The following is a 23,083-nucleotide window of genomic DNA, read 5'->3' as shown; positions in this document are numbered from 1 at the left end:
AAAGGCCTCCCTGATGCTGACTAGGGCGAAAAGCTGCATTCTAATCCTGTTTTTCGTAAAACAAACCTGATCCCTAGCAGGTTAGGGCTTGCGGCAATGTTGCTGTCACAGCAAGTCTGAGGCGAGTTCTGAAGAACAGATCAACACAGGATTGACTAAAATCGTCAGCAATGAAACTTTCAGTAGTCACTTAACCACAGAGAACAGTGCCCCGGGAGCAGGACTCAGTCTGACTGCTTTAGCAGAAAGGAGATAGGCTGAGCACCTGGCCGCTGAAAGGCAAAGTGTACTCTCACCACGTTTTCAGAACCTTCATCGAGTACACACAGGGCCTCTGTAATTAAAACCACAGCTGGCAGCGGTGGGATTCGAACCCACGCCCCCAGAGAGACTGGAGCCTAAATCCAGCGCCTTAGACCACTCGGCCACGCTACCAGGTTGATAGTTTCTTTCCATTCCTTTTTCCGCCTTCCACCTTCCGGAAATAGAGGCAACGCTACCACACTAAGCCCTTTTCAATGAGTAAAACTGGCTGTTTCCATCCTTTTGCCTACTTATTGCTTTCCACTGTTATTTTTTTCAATGAGTAAAACTGGCTGTTTCCATCCTTTTGCCTACTTATTGCTTTCCACTGTTATTTTATTCAAGCGATTTTTCCTGTTTTGAAGTAACTTCACTGTGATTGTAAACTATTGACGTCCCTGCTTCAACACGGTGCATCTGTAAGGAAGGAGCAGAGGCCGTGACAGGCTTTCAGCACCGACTTGGCTAAATTGCAAGGAATGTAAAAGCGGCTGAATTTGGACGTTCACGCAGCATCACTTTGCGCAGCCTTCCAAAAGCATCTACTGGCAGCGGTGGGATTCGAACCCACGCCCCCGAAGAGACTGGAGCCTTAATCCAGCGCCTTGGACCGCTCGGCCACGCTACCCTGCACTCCTGCGCTCTCCGGCTCGCTACGACCGGTGGAAAGGCCTCCCTGATGCTGACTAGGGCGAAAAGCTGCATTCTAATCCTGTTTTTCGTAAAACAAACCTGATCCCTAGCAGGTTAGGGCTTGCGGCAATGTTGCTGTCACAGCAAGTCTGAGGCGAGTTCTGAAGAACAGATCAACACAGGATTGACTAAAATCGTCAGCAATGAAACTTTCAGTAGTCACTTAACCACAGAGAACAGTGCCCCGGGAGCAGGACTCAGTCTGACTGCTTTAGCAGAAAGGAGATAGGCTGAGCACCTGGCCGCTGAAAGGCAAAGTGTACTCTCACCACGTTTTCAGAACCTTCATCGAGTACACACAGGGCCTCTGTAATTAAAACCACAGCTGGCAGCGGTGGGATTCGAACCCACGCCCCCAGAGAGACTGGAGCCTAAATCCAGCGCCTTAGACCACTCGGCCACGCTACCAGGTTGATAGTTTCTTTCCATTCCTTTTTCCGCCTTCCACCTTCCGGAAATAGAGGCAACGCTACCACACTAAGCCCTTTTCAATGAGTAAAACTGGCTGTTTCCATCCTTTTGCCTACTTATTGCTTTCCACTGTTATTTTTTTCAATGAGTAAAACTGGCTGTTTCCATCCTTTTGCCTACTTATTGCTTTCCACTGTTATTTTATTCAAGCGATTTTTCCTGTTTTGAAGTAACTTCACTGTGATTGTAAACTATTGACGTCCCTGCTTCAACACGGTGCATCTGTAAGGAAGGAGCAGAGGCCGTGACAGGCTTTCAGCACCGACTTGGCTAAATTGCAAGGAATGTAAAAGCGGCTGAATTTGGACGTTCACGCAGCATCACTTTGCGCAGCCTTCCAAAAGCATCTACTGGCAGCGGTGGGATTCGAACCCACGCCCCCGAAGAGACTGGAGCCTTAATCCAGCGCCTTGGACCGCTCGGCCACGCTACCCTGCACTCCTGCGCTCTCCGGCTCGCTACGACCGGTGGAAAGGCCTCCCTGATGCTGACTAGGGCGAAAAGCTGCATTCTAATCCTGTTTTTCGTAAAACAAACCTGATCCCTAGCAGGTTAGGGCTTGCGGCAATGTTGCTGTCACAGCAAGTCTGAGGCGAGTTCTGAAGAACAGATCAACACAGGATTGACTAAAATCGTCAGCAATGAAACTTTCAGTAGTCACTTAACCACAGAGAACAGTGCCCCGGGAGCAGGACTCAGTCTGACTGCTTTAGCAGAAAGGAGATAGGCTGAGCACCTGGCCGCTGAAAGGCAAAGTGTACTCTCACCACGTTTTCAGAACCTTCATCGAGTACACACAGGGCCTCTGTAATTAAAACCACAGCTGGCAGCGGTGGGATTCGAACCCACGCCCCCAGAGAGACTGGAGCCTAAATCCAGCGCCTTAGACCACTCGGCCACGCTACCAGGTTGATAGTTTCTTTCCATTCCTTTTTCCGCCTTCCACCTTCCGGAAATAGAGGCAACGCTACCACACTAAGCCCTTTTCAATGAGTAAAACTGGCTGTTTCCATCCTTTTGCCTACTTATTGCTTTCCACTGTTATTTTTTTCAATGAGTAAAACTGGCTGTTTCCATCCTTTTGCCTACTTATTGCTTTCCACTGTTATTTTATTCAAGCGATTTTTCCTGTTTTGAAGTAACTTCACTGTGATTGTAAACTATTGACGTCCCTGCTTCAACACGGTGCATCTGTAAGGAAGGAGCAGAGGCCGTGACAGGCTTTCAGCACCGACTTGGCTAAATTGCAAGGAATGTAAAAGCGGCTGAATTTGGACGTTCACGCAGCATCACTTTGCGCAGCCTTCCAAAAGCATCTACTGGCAGCGGTGGGATTCGAACCCACGCCCCCGAAGAGACTGGAGCCTTAATCCAGCGCCTTGGACCGCTCGGCCACGCTACCCTGCACTCCTGCGCTCTCCGGCTCGCTACGACCGGTGGAAAGGCCTCCCTGATGCTGACTAGGGCGAAAAGCTGCATTCTAATCCTGTTTTTCGTAAAACAAACCTGATCCCTAGCAGGTTAGGGCTTGCGGCAATGTTGCTGTCACAGCAAGTCTGAGGCGAGTTCTGAAGAACAGATCAACACAGGATTGACTAAAATCGTCAGCAATGAAACTTTCAGTAGTCACTTAACCACAGAGAACAGTGCCCCGGGAGCAGGACTCAGTCTGACTGCTTTAGCAGAAAGGAGATAGGCTGAGCACCTGGCCGCTGAAAGGCAAAGTGTACTCTCACCACGTTTTCAGAACCTTCATCGAGTACACACAGGGCCTCTGTAATTAAAACCACAGCTGGCAGCGGTGGGATTCGAACCCACGCCCCCAGAGAGACTGGAGCCTAAATCCAGCGCCTTAGACCACTCGGCCACGCTACCAGGTTGATAGTTTCTTTCCATTCCTTTTTCCGCCTTCCACCTTCCGGAAATAGAGGCAACGCTACCACACTAAGCCCTTTTCAATGAGTAAAACTGGCTGTTTCCATCCTTTTGCCTACTTATTGCTTTCCACTGTTATTTTTTTCAATGAGTAAAACTGGCTGTTTCCATCCTTTTGCCTACTTATTGCTTTCCACTGTTATTTTATTCAAGCGATTTTTCCTGTTTTGAAGTAACTTCACTGTGATTGTAAACTATTGACGTCCCTGCTTCAACACGGTGCATCTGTAAGGAAGGAGCAGAGGCCGTGACAGGCTTTCAGCACCGACTTGGCTAAATTGCAAGGAATGTAAAAGCGGCTGAATTTGGACGTTCACGCAGCATCACTTTGCGCAGCCTTCCAAAAGCATCTACTGGCAGCGGTGGGATTCGAACCCACGCCCCCGAAGAGACTGGAGCCTTAATCCAGCGCCTTGGACCGCTCGGCCACGCTACCCTGCACTCCTGCGCTCTCCGGCTCGCTACGACCGGTGGAAAGGCCTCCCTGATGCTGACTAGGGCGAAAAGCTGCATTCTAATCCTGTTTTTCGTAAAACAAACCTGATCCCTAGCAGGTTAGGGCTTGCGGCAATGTTGCTGTCACAGCAAGTCTGAGGCGAGTTCTGAAGAACAGATCAACACAGGATTGACTAAAATCGTCAGCAATGAAACTTTCAGTAGTCACTTAACCACAGAGAACAGTGCCCCGGGAGCAGGACTCAGTCTGACTGCTTTAGCAGAAAGGAGATAGGCTGAGCACCTGGCCGCTGAAAGGCAAAGTGTACTCTCACCACGTTTTCAGAACCTTCATCGAGTACACACAGGGCCTCTGTAATTAAAACCACAGCTGGCAGCGGTGGGATTCGAACCCACGCCCCAGAGAGACTGGAGCCTAAATCCAGCGCCTTAGACCACTCGGCCACGCTACCAGGTTGATAGTTTCTTTCCATTCCTTTTTCCGCCTTCCACCTTCCGGAAATAGAGGCAACGCTACCACACTAAGCCCTTTTCAATGAGTAAAACTGGCTGTTTCCATCCTTTTGCCTACTTATTGCTTTCCACTGTTATTTTTTTCAATGAGTAAAACTGGCTGTTTCCATCCTTTTGCCTAGACCACTCGGCCACGCTACCAGGTTGATAGTTTCTTTCCATTCCTTTTTCCGCCTTCCACCTTCCGGAAATAGAGGCAACGCTACCACACTAAGCCCTTTTCAATGAGTAAAACTGGCTGTTTCCATCCTTTTGCCTACTTATTGCTTTCCACTGTTATTTTTTCAATGAGTAAAACTGGCTGTTTCCATCCTTTTGCCTACTTATTGCTTTCCACTGTTATTTTATTCAAGCGATTTTTCCTGTTTTGAAGTAACTTCACTGTGATTGTAAACTATTGACGTCCCTGCTTCAACACGGTGCATCTGTAAGGAAGGAGCAGAGGCCGTGACAGGCTTTCAGCACCGACTTGGCTAAATTGCAAGGAATGTAAAAGCGGCTGAATTTGGACGTTCACGCAGCATCACTTTGCGCAGCCACAGCAGTCTTCCAAAAGCATCTACTGGCAGCGGTGGGATTCGAACCCACCCCCCGAAGAGACTGGAGCCTTAATCCAGCGCCTTGGACCGCTCGGCCACGCTACCCTGCACTCCTGCGCTCTCCGGCTCGCTACGACCGGTGAAAGGCCTCCCTGATGCTGACTAGGGCGAAAAGCTGCATTCTAATCCTGTTTTTCGTAAAACAAACCTGATCCCTAGCAGGTTAGGGCTTGCGGCAATGTTGCTGTCACAGCAAGTCTGAGGCGAGTTCTGAAGAACAGATCAACACAGGATTGACTAAAATCGTCAGCAATGAAACTTTCAGTAGTCACTTAACCACAGAGAGAACAGTGCCCCGGGAGCAGGACTCAGTCTGACTGCTTTAGCAGAAAGGAGATAGGCTGAGCACCTGGCCGCTGAAAGGCAAAGTGTACTCTCACCACGTTTTCAGAACCTTCATCGAGTACACACAGGGCCTCTGTAATTAAAACCACAGCTGGCAGCGGTGGGATTCGAACCCACGCCCCCAGAGAGACTGGAGCCTAAATCCAGCGCCTAAGAACAGATCAACACAGGATTGACTAAAATCGTCAGCAATGAAACTTTCAGTAGTCACTTAACCACAGAGGAGAACAGTGCCCCGGAGCAGGACTCAGTCTGACTGCTTTAGCAGAAAGGAGATAGGCTGAGCACTGGCGCTGATGGCCGCTGAAAGGCAAAGTGTACTCTCACCACGTTTTCAGAACCTCATCGAGTACACACAGGGCCTCGTAATTAAAACCACAGCTGGCAGCGGTGGGATTCGAACCCACGCCCCCAGAGAGACTGGAGCCTACCAGCGCCTTAGACCACTCGGCTACGCTACCAGGTTGATAGTTTCTTTCCATTCCTTTTCCGCCTTCCACCTTCCGGAAATAGAGGCAACGCTACCACACTAAGCCCTTTTCAATGAGTAAAACTGGCTGTTTCCATCCTTTTGCCTACTTATTGCTTTCCACTGTTATTTTTTTCAATGAGTAAAACTGGCTGTTTCCATCCTTTTGCCTACTTATTGCTTTCCACTGTTATTTTATTCAAGCGATTTTTCCTGTTTTGAAGTAACTTCACTGTGATTGTAAACTATTGACGTCCCTGCTTCAACACGGTGCATCTGTAAGGAAGGAGCAGAGGCCGTGACAGGCTTTCAGCACCGACTTGGCTAAATTGCAAGAATGTAAAAGCGGCTGAATTTGGACGTTCACGCAGCATCACTTTGCGCAGCCTTCCAAAAGCATCTACTGGCAGCGTTTCGAACCCACGCCCCCGAAGAGACTGGAGCCTAATCCAGCGCTTGGACGCGCTCGGCCACGCTACCCTGCACTCCTGCGCTCTCCGGCTCGCTACGACCGGTGGAAAGGCCTCCCTGATGCTGACTAGGGCGAAAAGCTGCATTCTAATCCTGTTTTTCGTAAAACAAACCTGATCCCTAGCAGGTTAGGGCTTGCGGCAATGTTGCTGTCACAGCAAGTCTGAGGCGAGTTCTGAAGAACAGATCAACACAGGATTGACTAAAATCGTCAGCAATGAAACTTTCAGTAGTCACTTAACCACAGAGAACAGTGCCCCGGGAGCAGGACTCAGTCTGACTGCTTTAGCAGAAAGGAGATAGGCTGAGCACCTGCCGCTGAAAGGCAAAGTGTACTCTCACCACGTTTTCAGAACCTTCATCGAGTACACACAGGGCCTCTGTAATTAAAACCACAGCTGGCAGCGGTGGATTCGAACCCACGCCCCCAGAGAGACTGGAGCCTAAATCCAGCGCCTTAGACCACTCGGCCACGCTACCAGGTTGATAGTTTCTTTCCATTCCTTTTTCCGCCTTCCACCTTCCGGAAATAGAGGCAACGCTACCACACTAAGCCCTTTCAATGAGTAAAACTGGCTGTTTCATCCTTTTGCCTACTTATTGCTTTCCACTGTTATTTTTTTCAATGAGTAAAACTGGCTGTTTCCATCCTTTTGCCTACTTATTGCTTTCCACTGTTATTTTATTCAAGCGATTTTTCCTGTTTTGAAGTAACTTCACTGTGATTGTAAACTATTGACGTCCCTGCTTCAACACGGTGCATCTGTAAGGAAGGAGCAGAGGCCGTGACAGGCTTTCAGCACCGACTTGGCTAAATTGCAAGGAATGTAAAAGCGGCTGAATTTGGACGGTGGAAAGGCCTCCCTGATGCTGACTGGCGAAAAGCTGCATTCTAATCCTGTTTTTCGTAAAACAAACCTGATCCCTAGCAGGTTAGGGCTTGCGGCAATGTTGCTGTCACAGCAAGTCTGAGGCGAGTTCTGAAGAACAGATCAACACAGGATTGACTAAAATCGTCAGCAATGAAACTTTCAGTAGTCACTTAACCACAGAGAACAGTGCCCCGGGAGCAGGACTCAGTCTGACTGCTTTAGCAGAAAGGAGATAGGCTGAGCACCTGGCCGCTGAAAGGCAAAGTGTACTCTCACCACGTTTTCAGAACCTTCATCGAGTACACACAGGGCCTCTGTAATTAAAACCACAGCTGGCAGCGGTGGGATTCGAACCCACGCCCCCAGAGAGACTGGAGCCTAAATCCAGCGCCTTAGACCACTCGGCCACGCTACCAGGTTGATAGTTTCTTTCCATTCCTTTTTCCGCCTTCCACCTTCCGGAATAGAGGCAACGCTACCACACTAAGCCCTTTTCAATGAGTAAAACTGGCTGTTTCCATCCTTTTGCCTACTTATTGCTTTCCACTGTTATTTTTTTCAATGAGTAAAACTGGCTGTTTCCATCCTTTTGCCTACTTATTGCTTTCCACTGTTATTTTATTCAAGCGATTTTTCCTGTTTTGAAGTAACTTCACTGTGATTGTAAACTATTGACGTCCCTGCTTCAACACGGTGCATCTGTAAGGAAGGAGCAGAGGCCGTGACAGGCTTTCAGCACCGACTTGGCTAAATTGCAAGGAATGTAAAAGCGGCTGAATTTGGACGTTCACGCAGCATCACTTTGCGCAGCCTTCCAAAAGCATCTACTGGCAGCGGTGGGATTCGAACCCACGCCCCCGAAGAGACTGGAGCCTTAATCAGCGCCTTGGACCGCTCGGCCACGCTACCCTGCACTCCTGCGCTCTCCGGCTCGCTACGACCGGTGGAAAGGCCTCCCTGATGCTGACTAGGGCGAAAAGCTGCATTCTAATCCTGTTTTTCGTAAAACAAACCTGATCCCTAGCAGGTTAGGGCTTGCGGCAATGTTGCTGTCACAGCAAGTCTGAGGCGAGTTCTGAAGAACAGATCAACACAGGATTGACTAAAATCGTCAGCAATGAAACTTTCAGTAGTCACTTAACCACAGAGAACAGTGCCCCGGGAGCAGGACTCAGTCTGACTGCTTTAGCAGAAAGGAGATAGGCTGAGCACCTGGCCGCTGAAAGGCAAAGTGTACTCTCACCACGTTTTCAGAACCTTCATCGAGTACACACAGGGCCTCTGTAATTAAAACCACAGCTGGCAGCGGTGGGATTCGAACCCACGCCCCCAGAGAGACTGGAGCCTAAATCCAGCGCCTTAGACCACTCGGCCACGCTACCAGGTTGATAGTTTCTTTCCATTCCTTTTTCCGCCTTCCACCTTCCGGAAATAGAGGCAACGCTACCACACTAAGCCCTTTTCAATGAGTAAAACTGGCTGTTTCCATCCTTTTGCCTACTTATTGCTTTCCACTGTTATTTTTTTCAATGAGTAAAACTGGCTGTTTCCATCCTTTTGCCTACTTATTGCTTTCCACTGTTATTTTATTCAAGCGATTTTTCCTGTTTTGAAGTAACTTCACTGTGATTGTAAACTATTGACGTCCCTGCTTCAACACGGTGCATCTGTAAGGAAGGAGCAGAGGCCGTGACAGGCTTTCAGCACCGACTTGGCTAAATTGCAAGGAATGTAAAAGCGGCTGAATTTGGACGTTCACGCAGCATCACTTTGCGCAGCCTTCCAAAAGCATCTACTGGCAGCGGTGGGATTCGAACCCACGCCCCCGAAGAGACTGGAGCCTTAATCCAGCGCCTTGGACCGCTCGGCCACGCTACCCTGCACTCCTGCGCTCTCCGGCTCGCTACGACCGGTGGAAAGGCCTCCCTGATGCTGACTAGGGCGAAAAGCTGCATTCTAATCCTGTTTTTCGTAAAACAAACCTGATCCCTAGCAGGTTAGGGCTTGCGGCAATGTTGCTGTCACAGCAAGTCTGAGGCGAGTTCTGAAGAACAGATCAACACAGGATTGACTAAAATCGTCAGCAATGAAACTTTCAGTAGTCACTTAACCACAGAGAACAGTGCCCCGGGAGCAGGACTCAGTCTGACTGCTTTAGCAGAAAGGAGATAGGCTGAGCACCTGGCCGCTGAAAGGCAAAGTGTACTCTCACCACGTTTTCAGAACCTTCATCGAGTACACACAGGGCCTCTGTAATTAAAACCACAGCTGGCAGCGGTGGGATTCGAACCCACGCCCCCAGAGAGACTGGAGCCTAAATCCAGCGCCTTAGACCACTCGGCCACGCTACCAGGTTGATAGTTTCTTTCCATTCCTTTTTCCGCCTTCCACCTTCCGGAAATAGAGGCAACGCTACCACACTAAGCCCTTTTCAATGAGTAAAACTGGCTGTTTCCATCCTTTTGCCTACTTATTGCTTTCCACTGTTATTTTTTTCAATGAGTAAAACTGGCTGTTTCCATCCTTTTGCCTACTTATTGCTTTCCACTGTTATTTTATTCAAGCGATTTTTCCTGTTTTGAAGTAACTTCACTGTGATTGTAAACTATTGACGTCCCTGCTTCAACACGGTGCATCTGTAAGGAAGGAGCAGAGGCCGTGACAGGCTTTCAGCACCGACTTGGCTAAATTGCAAGGAATGTAAAAGCGGCTGAATTTGGACGTTCACGCAGCATCACTTTGCGCAGCCTTCCAAAAGCATCTACTGGCAGCGGTGGGATTCGAACCCACGCCCCCGAAGAGACTGGAGCCTTAATCCAGCGCCTTGGACCGCTCGGCCACGCTACCCTGCACTCCTGCGCTCTCCGGCTCGCTACGACCGGTGGAAAGGCCTCCCTGATGCTGACTAGGGCGAAAAGCTGCATTCTAATCCTGTTTTTCGTAAAACAAACCTGATCCCTAGCAGGTTAGGGCTTGCGGCAATGTTGCTGTCACAGCAAGTCTGAGGCGAGTTCTGAAGAACAGATCAACACAGGATTGACTAAAATCGTCAGCAATGAAACTTTCAGTAGTCACTTAACCACAGAGAACAGTGCCCCGGGAGCAGGACTCAGTCTGACTGCTTTAGCAGAAAGGAGATAGGCTGAGCACCTGGCCGCTGAAAGGCAAAGTGTACTCTCACCACGTTTTCAGAACCTTCATCGAGTACACACAGGGCCTCTGTAATTAAAACCAAGCTGGCAGCGGTGGGATTCGAACCCACGCCCCCAGAGAGACTGGAGCCTAAATCCAGCGCCTTAGACCACTCGGCCACGCTACCAGGTTGATAGTTTCTTTCCATTCCTTTTTCCGCCTTCCACCTTCCGGAAATAGAGGCAACGCTACCACACTAAGCCCTTTTCAATGAGTAAAACTGGCTGTTTCCATCCTTTTGCCTACTTATTGCTTTCCACTGTTATTTTTTTCAATGACCGGTGGAAAGGCCTCCCTGATGCTGACTAGGGCGAAAAGCTGCATTCTAATCCTGTTTTTCGTAAAACAAACCTGATCCCTAGCAGGTTAGGGCTTGCGGCAATGTTGCTGTCACAGCAAGTCTGAGGCGAGTTCTGAAGAACAGATCAACACAGGATTGACTAAAATCGTCAGCAATGAAACTTTCAGTAGTCACTTAACCACAGAGAACAGTGCCCCGGGAGCAGGACTCAGTCTGACTGCTTTAGCAGAAAGGAGATAGGCTGAGCACCTGGCCGCTGAAAGGCAAAGTGTACTCTCACCACGTTTTCAGAACCTTCATCGAGTACACACAGGGCCTCTGTAATTAAAACCACAGCTGGCAGCGGTGGGATTCGAACCCACGCCCCCAGAGAGACTGGAGCCTAAATCCAGCGCCTTAGACCACTCGGCCACGCTACCAGGTTGATAGTTTCTTTCCATTCCTTTTTCCGCCTTCCACCTTCCGGAAATAGAGGCAACGCTACCACACTAAGCCCTTTTCAATGAGTAAAACTGGCTGTTTCCATCCTTTTGCCTACTTATTGCTTTCCACTGTTATTTTTTTCAATGAGTAAAACTGGCTGTTTCCATCCTTTTGCCTACTTATTGCTTTCCACTGTTATTTTATTCAAGCGATTTTTCCTGTTTTGAAGTAACTTCACTGTGATTGTAAACTATTGACGTCCCTGCTTCAACACGGTGCATCTGTAAGGAAGGAGCAGAGGCCGTGACAGGCTTTCAGCACCGACTTGGCTAAATTGCAAGGAATGTAAAAGCGGCTGAATTTGGACGTTCACGCAGCATCACTTTGCGCAGCCTTCCAAAAGCATCTACTGGCAGCGGTGGGATTCGAACCCACGCCCCCGAAGAGACTGGAGCCTTAATCCAGCGCCTTGGACCGCTCGGCCACGCTACCCTGCACTCCTGCGCTCTCCGGCTCGCTACGACCGGTGGAAAGGCCTCCCTGATGCTGACTAGGGCGAAAAGCTGCATTCTAATCCTGTTTTTCGTAAAACAAACCTGATCCCTAGCAGGTTAGGGCTTGCGGCAATGTTGCTGTCACAGCAAGTCTGAGGCGAGTTCTGAAGAACAGATCAACACAGGATTGACTAAAATCGTCAGCAATGAAACTTTCAGTAGTCACTTAACCACAGAGAACAGTGCCCCGGGAGCAGGACTCAGTCTGACTGCTTTAGCAGAAAGGAGATAGGCTGAGCACCTGGCCGCTGAAAGGCAAAGTGTACTCTCACCACGTTTTCAGAACCTTCATCGAGTACACACAGGGCCTCTGTAATTAAAACCACAGCTGGCAGCGGTGGGATTCGAACCCACGCCCCCAGAGAGACTGGAGCCTAAATCCAGCGCCTTAGACCACTCGGCCACGCTACCAGGTTGATAGTTTCTTTCCATTCCTTTTTCCGCCTTCCACCTTCCGGAAATAGAGGCAACGCTACCACACTAAGCCCTTTTCAATGAGTAAAACTGGCTGTTTCCATCCTTTTGCCTACTTATTGCTTTCCACTGTTATTTTTTTCAATGAGTAAAACTGGCTGTTTCCATCCTTTTGCCTACTTATTGCTTTCCACTGTTATTTTATTCAAGCGATTTTTCCTGTTTTGAAGTAACTTCACTGTGATTGTAAACTATTGACGTCCCTGCTTCAACACGGTGCATCTGTAAGGAAGGAGCAGAGGCCGTGACAGGCTTTCAGCACCGACTTGGCTAAATTGCAAGGAATGTAAAAGCGGCTGAATTTGGACGTTCACGCAGCATCACTTTGCGCAGCCTTCCAAAAGCATCTACTGGCAGCGGTGGGATTCGAACCCACGCCCCCGAAGAGACTGGAGCCTTAATCCAGCGCCTTGGACCGCTCGGCCACGCTACCCTGCACTCCTGCGCTCTCCGGCTCGCTACGACCGGTGGAAAGGCCTCCCTGATGCTGACTAGGGCGAAAAGCTGCATTCTAATCCTGTTTTTCGTAAAACAAACCTGATCCCTAGCAGGTTAGGGCTTGCGGCAATGTTGCTGTCACAGCAAGTCTGAGGCGAGTTCTGAAGAACAGATCAACACAGGATTGACTAAAATCGTCAGCAATGAAACTTTCAGTAGTCACTTAACCACAGAGAACAGTGCCCCGGGAGCAGGACTCAGTCTGACTGCTTTAGCAGAAAGGAGATAGGCTGAGCACCTGGCCGCTGAAAGGCAAAGTGTACTCTCACCACGTTTTCAGAACCTTCATCGAGTACACACAGGGCCTCTGTAATTAAAACCACAGCTGGCAGCGGTGGGATTCGAACCCACGCCCCCAGAGAGACTGGAGCCTAAATCCAGCGCCTTAGACCACTCGGCCACGCTACCAGGTTGATAGTTTCTTTCCATTCCTTTTTCCGCCTTCCACCTTCCGGAAATAGAGGCAACGCTACCACACTAAGCCCTTTTCAATGAGTAAAACTGGCTGTTTCCATCCTTTTGCCTACTTATTGCTTTCCACTGTTATTTTTTTCAATGAGTAAAACTGGCTGTTTCCATCCTTTTGCCTACTTATTGCTTTCCACTGTTATTTTATTCAAGCGATTTTTCCTGTTTTGAAGTAACTTCACTGTGATTGTAAACTATTGACGTCCCTGCTTCAACACGGTGCATCTGTAAGGAAGGAGCAGAGGCCGTGACAGGCTTTCAGCACCGACTTGGCTAAATTGCAAGGAATGTAAAAGCGGCTGAATTTGGACGTTCACGCAGCATCACTTTGCGCAGCCTTCCAAAAGCATCTACTGGCAGCGGTGGGATTCGAACCCACGCCCCCGAAGAGACTGGAGCCTTAATCCAGCGCCTTGGACCGCTCGGCCACGCTACCCTGCACTCCTGCGCTCTCCGGCTCGCTACGACCGGTGGAAAGGCCTCCCTGATGCTGACTAGGGCGAAAAGCTGCATTCTAATCCTGTTTTTCGTAAAACAAACCTGATCCCTAGCAGGTTAGGGCTTGCGGCAATGTTGCTGTCACAGCAAGTCTGAGGCGAGTTCTGAAGAACAGATCAACACAGGATTGACTAAAATCGTCAGCAATGAAACTTTCAGTAGTCACTTAACCACAGAGAACAGTGCCCCGGGAGCAGGACTCAGTCTGACTGCTTTAGCAGAAAGGAGATAGGCTGAGCACCTGGCCGCTGAAAGGCAAAGTGTACTCTCACCACGTTTTCAGAACCTTCATCGAGTACACACAGGGCCTCTGTAATTAAAACCACAGCTGGCAGCGGTGGGATTCGAACCCACGCCCCCAGAGAGACTGGAGCCTAAATCCAGCGCCTTAGACCACTCGGCCACGCTACCAGGTTGATAGTTTCTTTCCATTCCTTTTTCCGCCTTCCACCTTCCGGAAATAGAGGCAACGCTACCACACTAAGCCCTTTTCAATGAGTAAAACTGGCTGTTTCCATCCTTTTGCCTACTTATTGCTTTCCACTGTTATTTTTTTCAATGAGTAAAACTGGCTGTTTCCATCCTTTTGCCTACTTATTGCTTTCCACTGTTATTTTATTCAAGCGATTTTTCCTGTTTTGAAGTAACTTCACTGTGATTGTAAACTATTGACGTCCCTGCTTCAACACGGTGCATCTGTAAGGAAGGAGCAGAGGCCGTGACAGGCTTTCAGCACCGACTTGGCTAAATTGCAAGGAATGTAAAAGCGGCTGAATTTGGACGTTCACGCAGCATCACTTTGCGCAGCCTTCCAAAAGCATCTACTGGCAGCGGTGGGATTCGAACCCACGCCCCCGAAGAGACTGGAGCCTTAATCCAGCGCCTTGGACCGCTCGGCCACGCTACCCTGCACTCCTGCGCTCTCCGGCTCGCTACGACCGGTGGAAAGGCCTCCCTGATGCTGACTAGGGCGAAAAGCTGCATTCTAATCCTGTTTTTCGTAAAACAAACCTGATCCCTAGCAGGTTAGGGCTTGCGGCAATGTTGCTGTCACAGCAAGTCTGAGGCGAGTTCTGAAGAACAGATCAACACAGGATTGACTAAAATCGTCAGCAATGAAACTTTCAGTAGTCACTTAACCACAGAGAACAGTGCCCCGGGAGCAGGACTCAGTCTGACTGCTTTAGCAGAAAGGAGATAGGCTGAGCACCTGGCCGCTGAAAGGCAAAGTGTACTCTCACCACGTTTTCAGAACCTTCATCGAGTACACACAGGGCCTCTGTAATTAAAACCACAGCTGGCAGCGGTGGGATTCGAACCCACGCCCCCAGAGAGACTGGAGCCTAAATCCAGCGCCTTAGACCACTCGGCCACGCTACCAGGTTGATAGTTTCTTTCCATTCCTTTTTCCGCCTTCCACCTTCCGGAAATAGAGGCAACGCTACCACACTAAGCCCTTTTCAATGAGTAAAACTGGCTGTTTCCATCCTTTTGCCTACTTATTGCTTTCCACTGTTATTTTTTTCAATGAGTAAAACTGGCTGTTTCCATCCTTTTGCCTACTTATTGCTTTCCACTGTTATTTTATTCAAGCGATTTTTCCTGTTTTGAAGTAACTTCACTGTGATTGTAAACTATTGACGTCCCTGCTTCAACACGGTGCATCTGTAAGGAAGGAGCAGAGGCCGTGACAGGCTTTCAGCACCGACTTGGCTAAATTGCAAGGAATGTAAAAGCGGCTGAATTTGGACGTTCACGCAGCATCACTTTGCGCAGCCTTCCAAAAGCATCTACTGGCAGCGGTGGGATTCGAACCCACGCCCCCGAAGAGACTGGAGCCTTAATCCAGCGCCTTGGACCGCTCGGCCACGCTACCCTGCACTCCTGCGCTCTCCGGCTCGCTACGACCGGTGGAAAGGCCTCCCTGATGCTGACTAGGGCGAAAAGCTGCATTCTAATCCTGTTTTTCGTAAAACAAACCTGATCCCTAGCAGGTTAGGGCTTGCGGCAATGTTGCTGTCACAGCAAGTCTGAGGCGAGTTCTGAAGAACAGATCAACACAGGATTGACTAAAATCGTCAGCAATGAAACTTTCAGTAGTCACTTAACCACAGAGAACAGTGCCCCGGGAGCAGGACTCAGTCTGACTGCTTTAGCAGAAAGGAGATAGGCTGAGCACCTGGCCGCTGAAAGGCAAAGTGTACTCTCACCACGTTTTCAGAACCTTCATCGAGTACACACAGGGCCTCTGTAATTAAAACCACAGCTGGCAGCGGTGGGATTCGAACCCACGCCCCCAGAGAGACTGGAGCCTAAATCCAGCGCCTTAGACCACTCGGCCACGCTACCAGGTTGATAGTTTCTTTCCATTCCTTTTTCCGCCTTCCACCTTCCGGAAATAGAGGCAACGCTACCACACTAAGCCCTTTTCAATGAGTAAAACTGGCTGTTTCCATCCTTTTGCCTACTTATTGCTTTCCACTGTTATTTTTTTCAATGAGTAAAACTGGCTGTTTCCATCCTTTTGCCTACTTATTGCTTTCCACTGTTATTTTATTCAAGCGATTTTTCCTGTTTTGAAGTAACTTCACTGTGATTGTAAACTATTGACGTCCCTGCTTCAACACGGTGCATCTGTAAGGAAGGAGCAGAGGCCGTGACAGGCTTTCAGCACCGACTTGGCTAAATTGCAAGGAATGTAAAAGCGGCTGAATTTGGACGTTCACGCAGCATCACTTTGCGCAGCCTTCCAAAAGCATCTACTGGCAGCGGTGGGATTCGAACCCACGCCCCCGAAGAGACTGGAGCCTTAATCCAGCGCCTTGGACCGCTCGGCCACGCTACCCTGCACTCCTGCGCTCTCCGGCTCGCTACGACCGGTGGAAAGGCCTCCCTGATGCTGACTAGGGCGAAAAGCTGCATTCTAATCCTGTTTTTCGTAAAACAAACCTGATCCCTAGCAGGTTAGGGCTTGCGGCAATGTTGCTGTCACAGCAAGTCTGAGGCGAGTTCTGAAGAACAGATCAACACAGGATTGACTAAAATCGTCAGCAATGAAACTTTCAGTAGTCACTTAACCACAGAGAACAGTGCCCCGGGAGCAGGACTCAGTCTGACTGCTTTAGCAGAAAGGAGATAGGCTGAGCACCTGGCCGCTGAAAGGCAAAGTGTACTCTCACCACGTTTTCAGAACCTTCATCGAGTACACACAGGGCCTCTGTAATTAAAACCACAGCTGGCAGCGGTGGGATTCGAACCCACGCCCCCAGAGAGACTGGAGCCTAAATCCAGCGCCTTAGACCACTCGGCCACGCTACCAGGTTGATAGTTTCTTTCCATTCCTTTTTCCGCCTTCCACCTTCCGGAAATAGAGGCAACGCTACCACACTAAGCCCTTTTCAATGAGTAAAACTGGCTGTTTCCATCCTTTTGCCTACTTATTGCTTTCCACTGTTATTTTTTTCAATGAGTAAAACTGGCTGTTTCCATCCTTTTGCCTACTTATTGCTTTCCACTGTTATTTTATTCAAGCGATTTTTCCTGTTTTGAAGTAACTTCACTGTGATTGTAAACTATTGACGTCCCTGCTTCAACACGGTGCATCTGTAAGGAAGGAGCAGAGGCCGTGACAGGCTTTCAGCACCGACTTGGCTAAATTGCAAGGAATGTAAAAGCGGCTGAATTTGGACGTTCACGCAGCATCACTTTGCGCAGCCTTCCAAAAGCATCTACTGGCAGCGGTGGGATTCGAACCCACGCCCCCGAAGAGACTGGAGCCTTAATCCAGCGCCTTGGACCGCTCGGCCACGCTACCCTGCACTCCTGCGCTCTCCGGCTCGCTACGACCGGTGGAAAGGCCTCCCTGATGCTGACTAGGGCGAAAAGCTGCATTCTAATCCTGTTTTTCGTAAAACAAACCTGATCCCTAGCAGGTTAGGGCTTGCGGCAATGTTGCTGTCACAGCAAGTCTGAGGCGAGTTCTGAAGAACAGATCAACACAGGATTGACTAAAATCGTCAGCAATGAAACTTTCAGTAGTCACTTAACCACAGAGAACAGTGCCCCGGGAGCAGGACTCAGTCTGACTGCTTTAGCAGAAAGGAGATAGGCTGAGCACCTGGCCGCTGAAAGGCAAAGTGTACTCTCACCACGTTTTCAGAACCTTCATCGAGTACACACAGGGCCTCTGTAATTAAAACCACAGCTGGCAGCGGTGGGATTCGAACCCACGCCCCCAGAGAGACTGGAGCCTAAATCCAGCGCCTTAGACCACTCGGCCACGCTACCAGGTTGATAGTTTCTTTCCATTCCTTTTTCCGCCTTCCACCTTCCGGAAATAGAGGCAACGCTACCACACTAAGCCCTTTTCAATGAGTAAAACTGGCTGTTTCCATCCTTTTGCCTACTTATTGCTTTCCACTGTTATTTTTTTCCTGGCCACCTGGCCGCTGAAAGCTTTACTCTCACCACTTTCAGAACTTCATCGAGTACACACAGGGCCTTCTGTAATTAAAACCACAGCTGCAGCGTGGGATTCGAACCCACGCCCCCAGAGAGACTGGAGCCTAAATCCAGCGCCTTAACCACTCGGCCACGCTACCAGGTTGATAGTTTCTTTCCATTCCTTTTTCCGCCTTCCACCTTCCGGAAATAGAGGCAACGCTACCACACTAACCCTTTTCAATGAGTAAAACTCATCAAGGCCTCCCTGATGCTGACTAGGGCGAAAAGCTGCATTCTAATCCTGTTTTTCGTAAAACAAACCTGATCCCTAGCAGGTTAGGGCTTGCGGCAATGTTGCTGTCACAGCAAGTCTGAGGCGAGTTCTGAAGAACAGATCAACACAGGATTGACTAAAATCGTCAGCAATGAAACTTTCAGTAGTCACTTAACCACAGAGAACAGTGCCCCGGGAGCAGGACTCAGTCTGACTGCTTTAGCAGAAAGGAGATAGGCTGAGCACCTGGCCGCTGAAAGGCAAAGTGTACTCTCACCACGTTTTCAGAACCTTCATCGAGTACACACAGGGCCTCTGTAATTAAAACCACAGCTGGCAGCGGTGGATTCGAACCCACGCCCCAGAGAGACTGGAGCCTAAATCCAGCGCCTTAGACCACTCGCCACGCTACCAGGTTGATAGTTCTTCCATTCCTTTTCCGCCTTCCACCTTCCGAAATAGAGGCAACGCTACACACAACCCTTTTCAATGAGTAAAAAAAGCCTCCCTGATGCTGACTAGGGCGAAAAGCTGCATTCTAATCCTGTTTTTCGTAAAACAAACCTGATCCCTAGCAGGTTAGGGCTTGCGGCAATGTTGCTGTCACAGCAAGTCTGAGGCGAGTTCTGAAGAACAGATCAACACAGGATTGACTAAAATCGTCAGCAATGAAACTTTCAGTAGTCACTTAACCACAGAGAACAGTGCCCCGGAGCAGGACTCAGTCTGACTGCTTTAGCAGAAAGGAGATAGGCTGAGCACCTGGCCGCTGAAAGGCAAAGTGTACTCTCACCACGTTTTCAGAACCTTCATCGAGTACACACAGGGCCTCTGTAATTAAAACCACAGCTGGCAGCGGTGGGATTCGAACCCACGCCCCCAGAGAGACTGGAGCCTAAATCCAGCGCCTTAGACCACTCGGCCACGCTACCAGGTTGATAGTTTCTTTCCATTCCTTTTTCCGCCTTCCACCTTCCGGAAATAGAGGCAACGCTACCACACTAAGCCCTTTTCAATGAGTAAAACTGGCTGTTTCCATCCTTTTGCCTACTTATTGCTTTCCACTGTTATTTTTTTCAATGAGTAAAACTGGCTGTTTCCATCCTTTTGCCTACTTATTGCTTTCCACTGTTATTTTATTCAAGCGATTTTTCCTGTTTTGAAGTAACTTCACTGTGATTGTAAACTATTGACGTCCCTGCTTCAACACGGTGCATCTGTAAGGAAGGAGCAGAGGCCGTGACAGGCTTTCAGCACCGACTTGGCTAAATTGCAAGGAATGTAAAAGCGGCTGAATTTGGACGTTCACGCAGCATCACTTTGCGCAGCCTTCCAAAAGCATCTACTGGCAGCGGTGGGATTCGAACCCACCCCCGAAGAGACTGGAGCCTTAATCCAGCGCCTTGGACCGCTCGGCCACGCTACCCTGCACTCCTGCGCTCTCCGGCTCGCTACGACCGGTGGAAAGGCCTCCCTGATGCTGACTAGGGCGAAAAGCTGCATTCTAATCCTGTTTTTCGTAAAACAAACCTGATCCCTAGCAGGTTAGGGCTTGCGGCAATGTTGCTGTCACAGCAAGTCTGAGGCGAGTTCTGAAGAACAGATCAACACAGGATTGACTAAAATCGTCAGCAATGAAACTTTCAGTAGTCACTTAACCACAGAGAGAACAGTGCCCCGGAGCAGGACTCAGTCTGACTGCTTTAGCAGAAAGGAGATAGGCTGAGCACCTGGCCGCTGAAAGGCAAAGTGTACTCTCACCACGTTTTCAGAACCTTCATCGAGTACACACAGGGCCTCTGTAATTAAAACCACAGCTGGCAGCGGTGGGATTCGAACCCACGCCCCAGAGAGACTGGAGCCTAAATCCAGCGCCTTAGACCACTCGGCCACGCTACCAGGTTGATAGTTTCTTTCCATTCCTTTTTCCGCCTTCCACCTTCCGGAAATAGAGGCAACGCTACCACACTAAGCCCTTTTCAATGAGTAAAACTGGCTGTTTCCATCCTTTTGCCTACTTATTGCTTTCCACTGTTATTTTTTTCAATGAGTAAAACTGGCTGTTTCCATCCTTTTGCCTACTTATTGCTTTCCACTGTTATTTTATTCAAGCGATTTTTCCTGTTTTGAAGTAACTTCACTGTGATTGTAAACTATTGACGTCCCTGCTTCAACACGGTGCATCTGTAAGGAAGGAGCAGAGGCCGTGACAGGCTTTCAGCACCGACTTGGCTAAATTGCAAGGAATGTAAAAGCGGCTGAATTTGGACGTTCACGCAGCATCACTTTGCGCAGCCTTCCAAAAGCATCTACTGGCAGCGGTGGGATTCGAACCCACGCCCCCGAAGAGACTGGAGCCTTAATCCAGCGCCTTGGACCGCTCGGCCACGCTACCCTGCACTCCTGCGCTCTCCGGCTCGCTAAGACCGGTGGAAAGGCCTCCCTGATGCTGACTAGGGCGAAAAGCTGCATTCTAATCCTGTTTTTCGTAAAACAAACCTGATCCCTAGCAGGTTAGGGCTTGCGGCAATGTTGCTGTCACAGCAAGTCTGAGGCGAGTTCTGAAGAACAGATCAACACAGGATTGACTAAAATCGTCAGCAATGAAACTTTCAGTAGTCACTTAACCACAGAGAACAGTGCCCCGGGAGCAGGACTCAGTCTGACTGCTTTAGCAGAAAGGAGATAGGCTGAGCACCTGGCCGCTGAAAGGCAAAGTGTACTCTCACCACGTTTTCAGAACCTTCATCGAGTACACACAGGGCCTCTGTAATTAAAACCACAGCTGGCAGCGGTGGGATTCGAACCCACGCCCCCAGAGAGACTGGAGCCTAAATCCAGCGCCTTAGACCACTCGGCCACGCTACCAGGTTGATAGTTTCTTTCCATTCCTTTTTCCGCCTTCCACCTTCCGGAAATAGAGGCAACGCTACCACACTAAGCCCTTTTCAATGAGTAAAACTGGCTGTTTCCATCCTTTTGCCTACTTATTGCTTTCCACTGTTATTTTTTTCAATGAGTAAAACTGGCTGTTTCCATCCTTTTGCCTACTTATTGCTTTCCACTGTTATTTTATTCAAGCGATTTTTCCTGTTTTGAAGTAACTTCACTGTGATTGTAAACTATTGACGTCCCTGCTTCAACACGGTGCATCTGTAAGGAAGGAGCAGAGGCCGTGACAGGCTTTCAGCACCGACTTGGCTAAATTGCAAGGAATGTAAAAGCGGCTGAATTTGGACGTTCACGCAGCATCACTTTGCGCAGCCTTCCAAAAGCATCTACTGGCAGCGGTGGGATTCGAACCCACGCCCCCGAAGAGACTGGAGCCTTAATCCAGCGCCTTGGACCGCTCGGCCACGCTACCCTGCACTCCTGCGCTCTCCGGCTCGCTAAGACCGGTGGAAAGGCCTCCCTGATGCTGACTAGGGCGAAAAGCTGCATTCTAATCCTGTTTTTCGTAAAACAAACCTGATCCCTAGCAGGTTAGGGCTTGCGGCAATGTTGCTGTCACAGCAAGTCTGAGGCGAGTTCTGAAGAACAGATCAACACAGGATTGACTAAAATCGTCAGCAATGAAACTTTCAGTAGTCACTTAACCACAGAGAGAACAGTGCCCCGGGAGCAGGACTCAGTCTGACTGCTTTAGCAGAAAGGAGATAGGCTGAGCACCTGGCCGCTGAAAGGCAAAGTGTACTCTCACCACGTTTTCAGAACCTTCATCGAGTACACACAGGGCCTCTGTAATTAAAACCAAGCTGGCAGCGGTGGGATTCGAACCCACGCCCCCAGAGAGACTGGAGCCTAAATCCAGCGCCTTAGACCACTCGGCCACGCTACCAGGTTGATAGTTTCTTTCCATTCCTTTTTCCGCCTTCCACCTTCCGGAAATAGAGGCAACGCTACCACACTAAGCCCTTTTCAATGAGTAAAACTGGCTGTTTCCATCCTTTTGCCTACTTATTGCTTTCCACTGTTATTTTTTTCCTGGCCACCTGGCCGCTGAAAGGCAAAGTGTACTCTCACCACGTTTTCAGAACCTTCATCGAGTACACACAGGGCCTCTGTAATTAAAACCACAGCTGCACGGTGGGATTCGAACCCACGCCCCCAGAGAGACTGGAGCCTAAATCCAGCGCCTTAGACCACTCGGCCACGCTACCAGGTTGATAGTTTCTTTCCATTCCTTTTCCGCCTTCCACCTTCCGGAAATAGAGGCAACGCTACCACACTAAGCCCTTTTCAATGAGTAAAACTGGCTGTTTCCGTCCTTTTGCCTACTTATGCTTTCCACTGTTATTTTTTTCAATGAGTAAAACTGGCTGTTTCCATCCTTTTGCCTACTTATTGCTTTCCACTGTTATTTTATTCAAGCGATTTTCCTGTTTTGAAGTAACTTCACTGTGATTGTAAACTATTGACGTCCCTGCTTCAACACGGTGCATCTGTAAGGAAGGAGCCAGGCCGTGACAGGCTTTCAGCACCGACTTGGCTAAATTGCAAGAATGTAAAAGCGGCTGAATTTGGACGTTCACGCAGCATCACTTTGCGCAGCCACAGCAGTCTTCCTAAAGCATCTACTGGCAGCGGTGGGATTCGAACCCACGCCCCCGAAGAGACTGGAGCCTTAATCCAGCGCCTGGACCACTCGGCCACGCTACCAGGTTGATAGTTTCTTTCCATTCCTTTTCCGCCTCCACCTTCCTGAAATAGAGCAACGCTACCACACTAAGCCCTTTTCAATGAGTAAAACTGGCTGTTTCCATCCTTTTGCCTACTTATTGCTTTCCACTGTTATTTTTTTCAATGAGTAAAACTGGCTGTTTCCATCCTT

The 23,083-nt window shown here is 49.3% G+C and overlaps 43 non-coding genes across 43 annotated transcripts; all 43 read right to left on the bottom strand.

Moving 5' to 3' along the window:
• Nucleotides 1-353: 353 nt before the first annotated feature.
• Nucleotides 354-435, bottom strand: trnal-uag (transfer RNA leucine (anticodon UAG)). The gene has a single exon. It is a non-coding gene; the product is annotated as a tRNA-Leu (tRNA).
• A 414-nt stretch (nucleotides 436-849) lies between these two features.
• trnal-aag (transfer RNA leucine (anticodon AAG)) lies at nucleotides 850-931 on the bottom strand. The gene has a single exon. It is a non-coding gene; the product is annotated as a tRNA-Leu (tRNA).
• A 391-nt stretch (nucleotides 932-1,322) lies between these two features.
• On the bottom strand, nucleotides 1,323-1,404 carry trnal-uag (transfer RNA leucine (anticodon UAG)). Its single transcript has one exon. It is a non-coding gene; the product is annotated as a tRNA-Leu (tRNA).
• A 414-nt stretch (nucleotides 1,405-1,818) lies between these two features.
• On the bottom strand, nucleotides 1,819-1,900 carry trnal-aag (transfer RNA leucine (anticodon AAG)). Its single transcript has one exon. It is a non-coding gene; the product is annotated as a tRNA-Leu (tRNA).
• Nucleotides 1,901-2,291: 391 nt separating this feature from the next.
• On the bottom strand, nucleotides 2,292-2,373 carry trnal-uag (transfer RNA leucine (anticodon UAG)). The gene has a single exon. It is a non-coding gene; the product is annotated as a tRNA-Leu (tRNA).
• A 414-nt stretch (nucleotides 2,374-2,787) lies between these two features.
• On the bottom strand, nucleotides 2,788-2,869 carry trnal-aag (transfer RNA leucine (anticodon AAG)). The gene has a single exon. It is a non-coding gene; the product is annotated as a tRNA-Leu (tRNA).
• A 391-nt stretch (nucleotides 2,870-3,260) lies between these two features.
• On the bottom strand, nucleotides 3,261-3,342 carry trnal-uag (transfer RNA leucine (anticodon UAG)). The gene has a single exon. It is a non-coding gene; the product is annotated as a tRNA-Leu (tRNA).
• Nucleotides 3,343-3,756: 414 nt separating this feature from the next.
• Nucleotides 3,757-3,838, bottom strand: trnal-aag (transfer RNA leucine (anticodon AAG)). The gene has a single exon. It is a non-coding gene; the product is annotated as a tRNA-Leu (tRNA).
• A 391-nt stretch (nucleotides 3,839-4,229) lies between these two features.
• trnal-uag (transfer RNA leucine (anticodon UAG)) lies at nucleotides 4,230-4,310 on the bottom strand. The gene has a single exon. It is a non-coding gene; the product is annotated as a tRNA-Leu (tRNA).
• A 624-nt stretch (nucleotides 4,311-4,934) lies between these two features.
• On the bottom strand, nucleotides 4,935-5,015 carry trnal-aag (transfer RNA leucine (anticodon AAG)). The gene has a single exon. It is a non-coding gene; the product is annotated as a tRNA-Leu (tRNA).
• Nucleotides 5,016-6,654: 1,639 nt separating this feature from the next.
• On the bottom strand, nucleotides 6,655-6,735 carry trnal-uag (transfer RNA leucine (anticodon UAG)). The gene has a single exon. It is a non-coding gene; the product is annotated as a tRNA-Leu (tRNA).
• A 725-nt stretch (nucleotides 6,736-7,460) lies between these two features.
• trnal-uag (transfer RNA leucine (anticodon UAG)) lies at nucleotides 7,461-7,542 on the bottom strand. Its single transcript has one exon. It is a non-coding gene; the product is annotated as a tRNA-Leu (tRNA).
• A 413-nt stretch (nucleotides 7,543-7,955) lies between these two features.
• On the bottom strand, nucleotides 7,956-8,036 carry trnal-aag (transfer RNA leucine (anticodon AAG)). Its single transcript has one exon. It is a non-coding gene; the product is annotated as a tRNA-Leu (tRNA).
• A 391-nt stretch (nucleotides 8,037-8,427) lies between these two features.
• trnal-uag (transfer RNA leucine (anticodon UAG)) lies at nucleotides 8,428-8,509 on the bottom strand. The gene has a single exon. It is a non-coding gene; the product is annotated as a tRNA-Leu (tRNA).
• Nucleotides 8,510-8,923: 414 nt separating this feature from the next.
• trnal-aag (transfer RNA leucine (anticodon AAG)) lies at nucleotides 8,924-9,005 on the bottom strand. Its single transcript has one exon. It is a non-coding gene; the product is annotated as a tRNA-Leu (tRNA).
• A 391-nt stretch (nucleotides 9,006-9,396) lies between these two features.
• On the bottom strand, nucleotides 9,397-9,478 carry trnal-uag (transfer RNA leucine (anticodon UAG)). Its single transcript has one exon. It is a non-coding gene; the product is annotated as a tRNA-Leu (tRNA).
• A 414-nt stretch (nucleotides 9,479-9,892) lies between these two features.
• On the bottom strand, nucleotides 9,893-9,974 carry trnal-aag (transfer RNA leucine (anticodon AAG)). Its single transcript has one exon. It is a non-coding gene; the product is annotated as a tRNA-Leu (tRNA).
• A 390-nt stretch (nucleotides 9,975-10,364) lies between these two features.
• trnal-uag (transfer RNA leucine (anticodon UAG)) lies at nucleotides 10,365-10,446 on the bottom strand. The gene has a single exon. It is a non-coding gene; the product is annotated as a tRNA-Leu (tRNA).
• Nucleotides 10,447-10,957: 511 nt separating this feature from the next.
• On the bottom strand, nucleotides 10,958-11,039 carry trnal-uag (transfer RNA leucine (anticodon UAG)). The gene has a single exon. It is a non-coding gene; the product is annotated as a tRNA-Leu (tRNA).
• Nucleotides 11,040-11,453: 414 nt separating this feature from the next.
• On the bottom strand, nucleotides 11,454-11,535 carry trnal-aag (transfer RNA leucine (anticodon AAG)). Its single transcript has one exon. It is a non-coding gene; the product is annotated as a tRNA-Leu (tRNA).
• Nucleotides 11,536-11,926: 391 nt separating this feature from the next.
• Nucleotides 11,927-12,008, bottom strand: trnal-uag (transfer RNA leucine (anticodon UAG)). The gene has a single exon. It is a non-coding gene; the product is annotated as a tRNA-Leu (tRNA).
• A 414-nt stretch (nucleotides 12,009-12,422) lies between these two features.
• Nucleotides 12,423-12,504, bottom strand: trnal-aag (transfer RNA leucine (anticodon AAG)). Its single transcript has one exon. It is a non-coding gene; the product is annotated as a tRNA-Leu (tRNA).
• A 391-nt stretch (nucleotides 12,505-12,895) lies between these two features.
• trnal-uag (transfer RNA leucine (anticodon UAG)) lies at nucleotides 12,896-12,977 on the bottom strand. Its single transcript has one exon. It is a non-coding gene; the product is annotated as a tRNA-Leu (tRNA).
• Nucleotides 12,978-13,391: 414 nt separating this feature from the next.
• Nucleotides 13,392-13,473, bottom strand: trnal-aag (transfer RNA leucine (anticodon AAG)). The gene has a single exon. It is a non-coding gene; the product is annotated as a tRNA-Leu (tRNA).
• Nucleotides 13,474-13,864: 391 nt separating this feature from the next.
• trnal-uag (transfer RNA leucine (anticodon UAG)) lies at nucleotides 13,865-13,946 on the bottom strand. Its single transcript has one exon. It is a non-coding gene; the product is annotated as a tRNA-Leu (tRNA).
• A 414-nt stretch (nucleotides 13,947-14,360) lies between these two features.
• trnal-aag (transfer RNA leucine (anticodon AAG)) lies at nucleotides 14,361-14,442 on the bottom strand. Its single transcript has one exon. It is a non-coding gene; the product is annotated as a tRNA-Leu (tRNA).
• Nucleotides 14,443-14,833: 391 nt separating this feature from the next.
• On the bottom strand, nucleotides 14,834-14,915 carry trnal-uag (transfer RNA leucine (anticodon UAG)). Its single transcript has one exon. It is a non-coding gene; the product is annotated as a tRNA-Leu (tRNA).
• A 414-nt stretch (nucleotides 14,916-15,329) lies between these two features.
• On the bottom strand, nucleotides 15,330-15,411 carry trnal-aag (transfer RNA leucine (anticodon AAG)). The gene has a single exon. It is a non-coding gene; the product is annotated as a tRNA-Leu (tRNA).
• Nucleotides 15,412-15,802: 391 nt separating this feature from the next.
• On the bottom strand, nucleotides 15,803-15,884 carry trnal-uag (transfer RNA leucine (anticodon UAG)). The gene has a single exon. It is a non-coding gene; the product is annotated as a tRNA-Leu (tRNA).
• Nucleotides 15,885-16,298: 414 nt separating this feature from the next.
• Nucleotides 16,299-16,380, bottom strand: trnal-aag (transfer RNA leucine (anticodon AAG)). The gene has a single exon. It is a non-coding gene; the product is annotated as a tRNA-Leu (tRNA).
• Nucleotides 16,381-16,771: 391 nt separating this feature from the next.
• On the bottom strand, nucleotides 16,772-16,853 carry trnal-uag (transfer RNA leucine (anticodon UAG)). The gene has a single exon. It is a non-coding gene; the product is annotated as a tRNA-Leu (tRNA).
• A 414-nt stretch (nucleotides 16,854-17,267) lies between these two features.
• trnal-aag (transfer RNA leucine (anticodon AAG)) lies at nucleotides 17,268-17,349 on the bottom strand. Its single transcript has one exon. It is a non-coding gene; the product is annotated as a tRNA-Leu (tRNA).
• A 391-nt stretch (nucleotides 17,350-17,740) lies between these two features.
• trnal-uag (transfer RNA leucine (anticodon UAG)) lies at nucleotides 17,741-17,822 on the bottom strand. The gene has a single exon. It is a non-coding gene; the product is annotated as a tRNA-Leu (tRNA).
• A 235-nt stretch (nucleotides 17,823-18,057) lies between these two features.
• Nucleotides 18,058-18,135, bottom strand: trnal-uag (transfer RNA leucine (anticodon UAG)). Its single transcript has one exon. It is a non-coding gene; the product is annotated as a tRNA-Leu (tRNA).
• A 967-nt stretch (nucleotides 18,136-19,102) lies between these two features.
• Nucleotides 19,103-19,184, bottom strand: trnal-uag (transfer RNA leucine (anticodon UAG)). Its single transcript has one exon. It is a non-coding gene; the product is annotated as a tRNA-Leu (tRNA).
• A 414-nt stretch (nucleotides 19,185-19,598) lies between these two features.
• trnal-aag (transfer RNA leucine (anticodon AAG)) lies at nucleotides 19,599-19,678 on the bottom strand. The gene has a single exon. It is a non-coding gene; the product is annotated as a tRNA-Leu (tRNA).
• Nucleotides 19,679-20,070: 392 nt separating this feature from the next.
• On the bottom strand, nucleotides 20,071-20,151 carry trnal-uag (transfer RNA leucine (anticodon UAG)). The gene has a single exon. It is a non-coding gene; the product is annotated as a tRNA-Leu (tRNA).
• Nucleotides 20,152-20,565: 414 nt separating this feature from the next.
• On the bottom strand, nucleotides 20,566-20,647 carry trnal-aag (transfer RNA leucine (anticodon AAG)). The gene has a single exon. It is a non-coding gene; the product is annotated as a tRNA-Leu (tRNA).
• Nucleotides 20,648-21,038: 391 nt separating this feature from the next.
• Nucleotides 21,039-21,120, bottom strand: trnal-uag (transfer RNA leucine (anticodon UAG)). The gene has a single exon. It is a non-coding gene; the product is annotated as a tRNA-Leu (tRNA).
• Nucleotides 21,121-21,534: 414 nt separating this feature from the next.
• trnal-aag (transfer RNA leucine (anticodon AAG)) lies at nucleotides 21,535-21,616 on the bottom strand. Its single transcript has one exon. It is a non-coding gene; the product is annotated as a tRNA-Leu (tRNA).
• A 392-nt stretch (nucleotides 21,617-22,008) lies between these two features.
• On the bottom strand, nucleotides 22,009-22,090 carry trnal-uag (transfer RNA leucine (anticodon UAG)). Its single transcript has one exon. It is a non-coding gene; the product is annotated as a tRNA-Leu (tRNA).
• Nucleotides 22,091-22,332: 242 nt separating this feature from the next.
• trnal-uag (transfer RNA leucine (anticodon UAG)) lies at nucleotides 22,333-22,411 on the bottom strand. The gene has a single exon. It is a non-coding gene; the product is annotated as a tRNA-Leu (tRNA).
• Nucleotides 22,412-22,830: 419 nt separating this feature from the next.
• trnal-aag (transfer RNA leucine (anticodon AAG)) lies at nucleotides 22,831-22,911 on the bottom strand. The gene has a single exon. It is a non-coding gene; the product is annotated as a tRNA-Leu (tRNA).
• Between the last annotated feature and the right edge of the window lie 172 nt (nucleotides 22,912-23,083).

Source organism: Carassius auratus, unplaced genomic scaffold (assembly GCF_003368295.1).
Source record: "Carassius auratus strain Wakin unplaced genomic scaffold, ASM336829v1 scaf_tig00217355, whole genome shotgun sequence".
NCBI lineage: Eukaryota > Metazoa > Chordata > Actinopteri > Cypriniformes > Cyprinidae > Carassius > Carassius auratus.
This window is presented reverse-complemented; position numbering and strand designations above follow the sequence as displayed.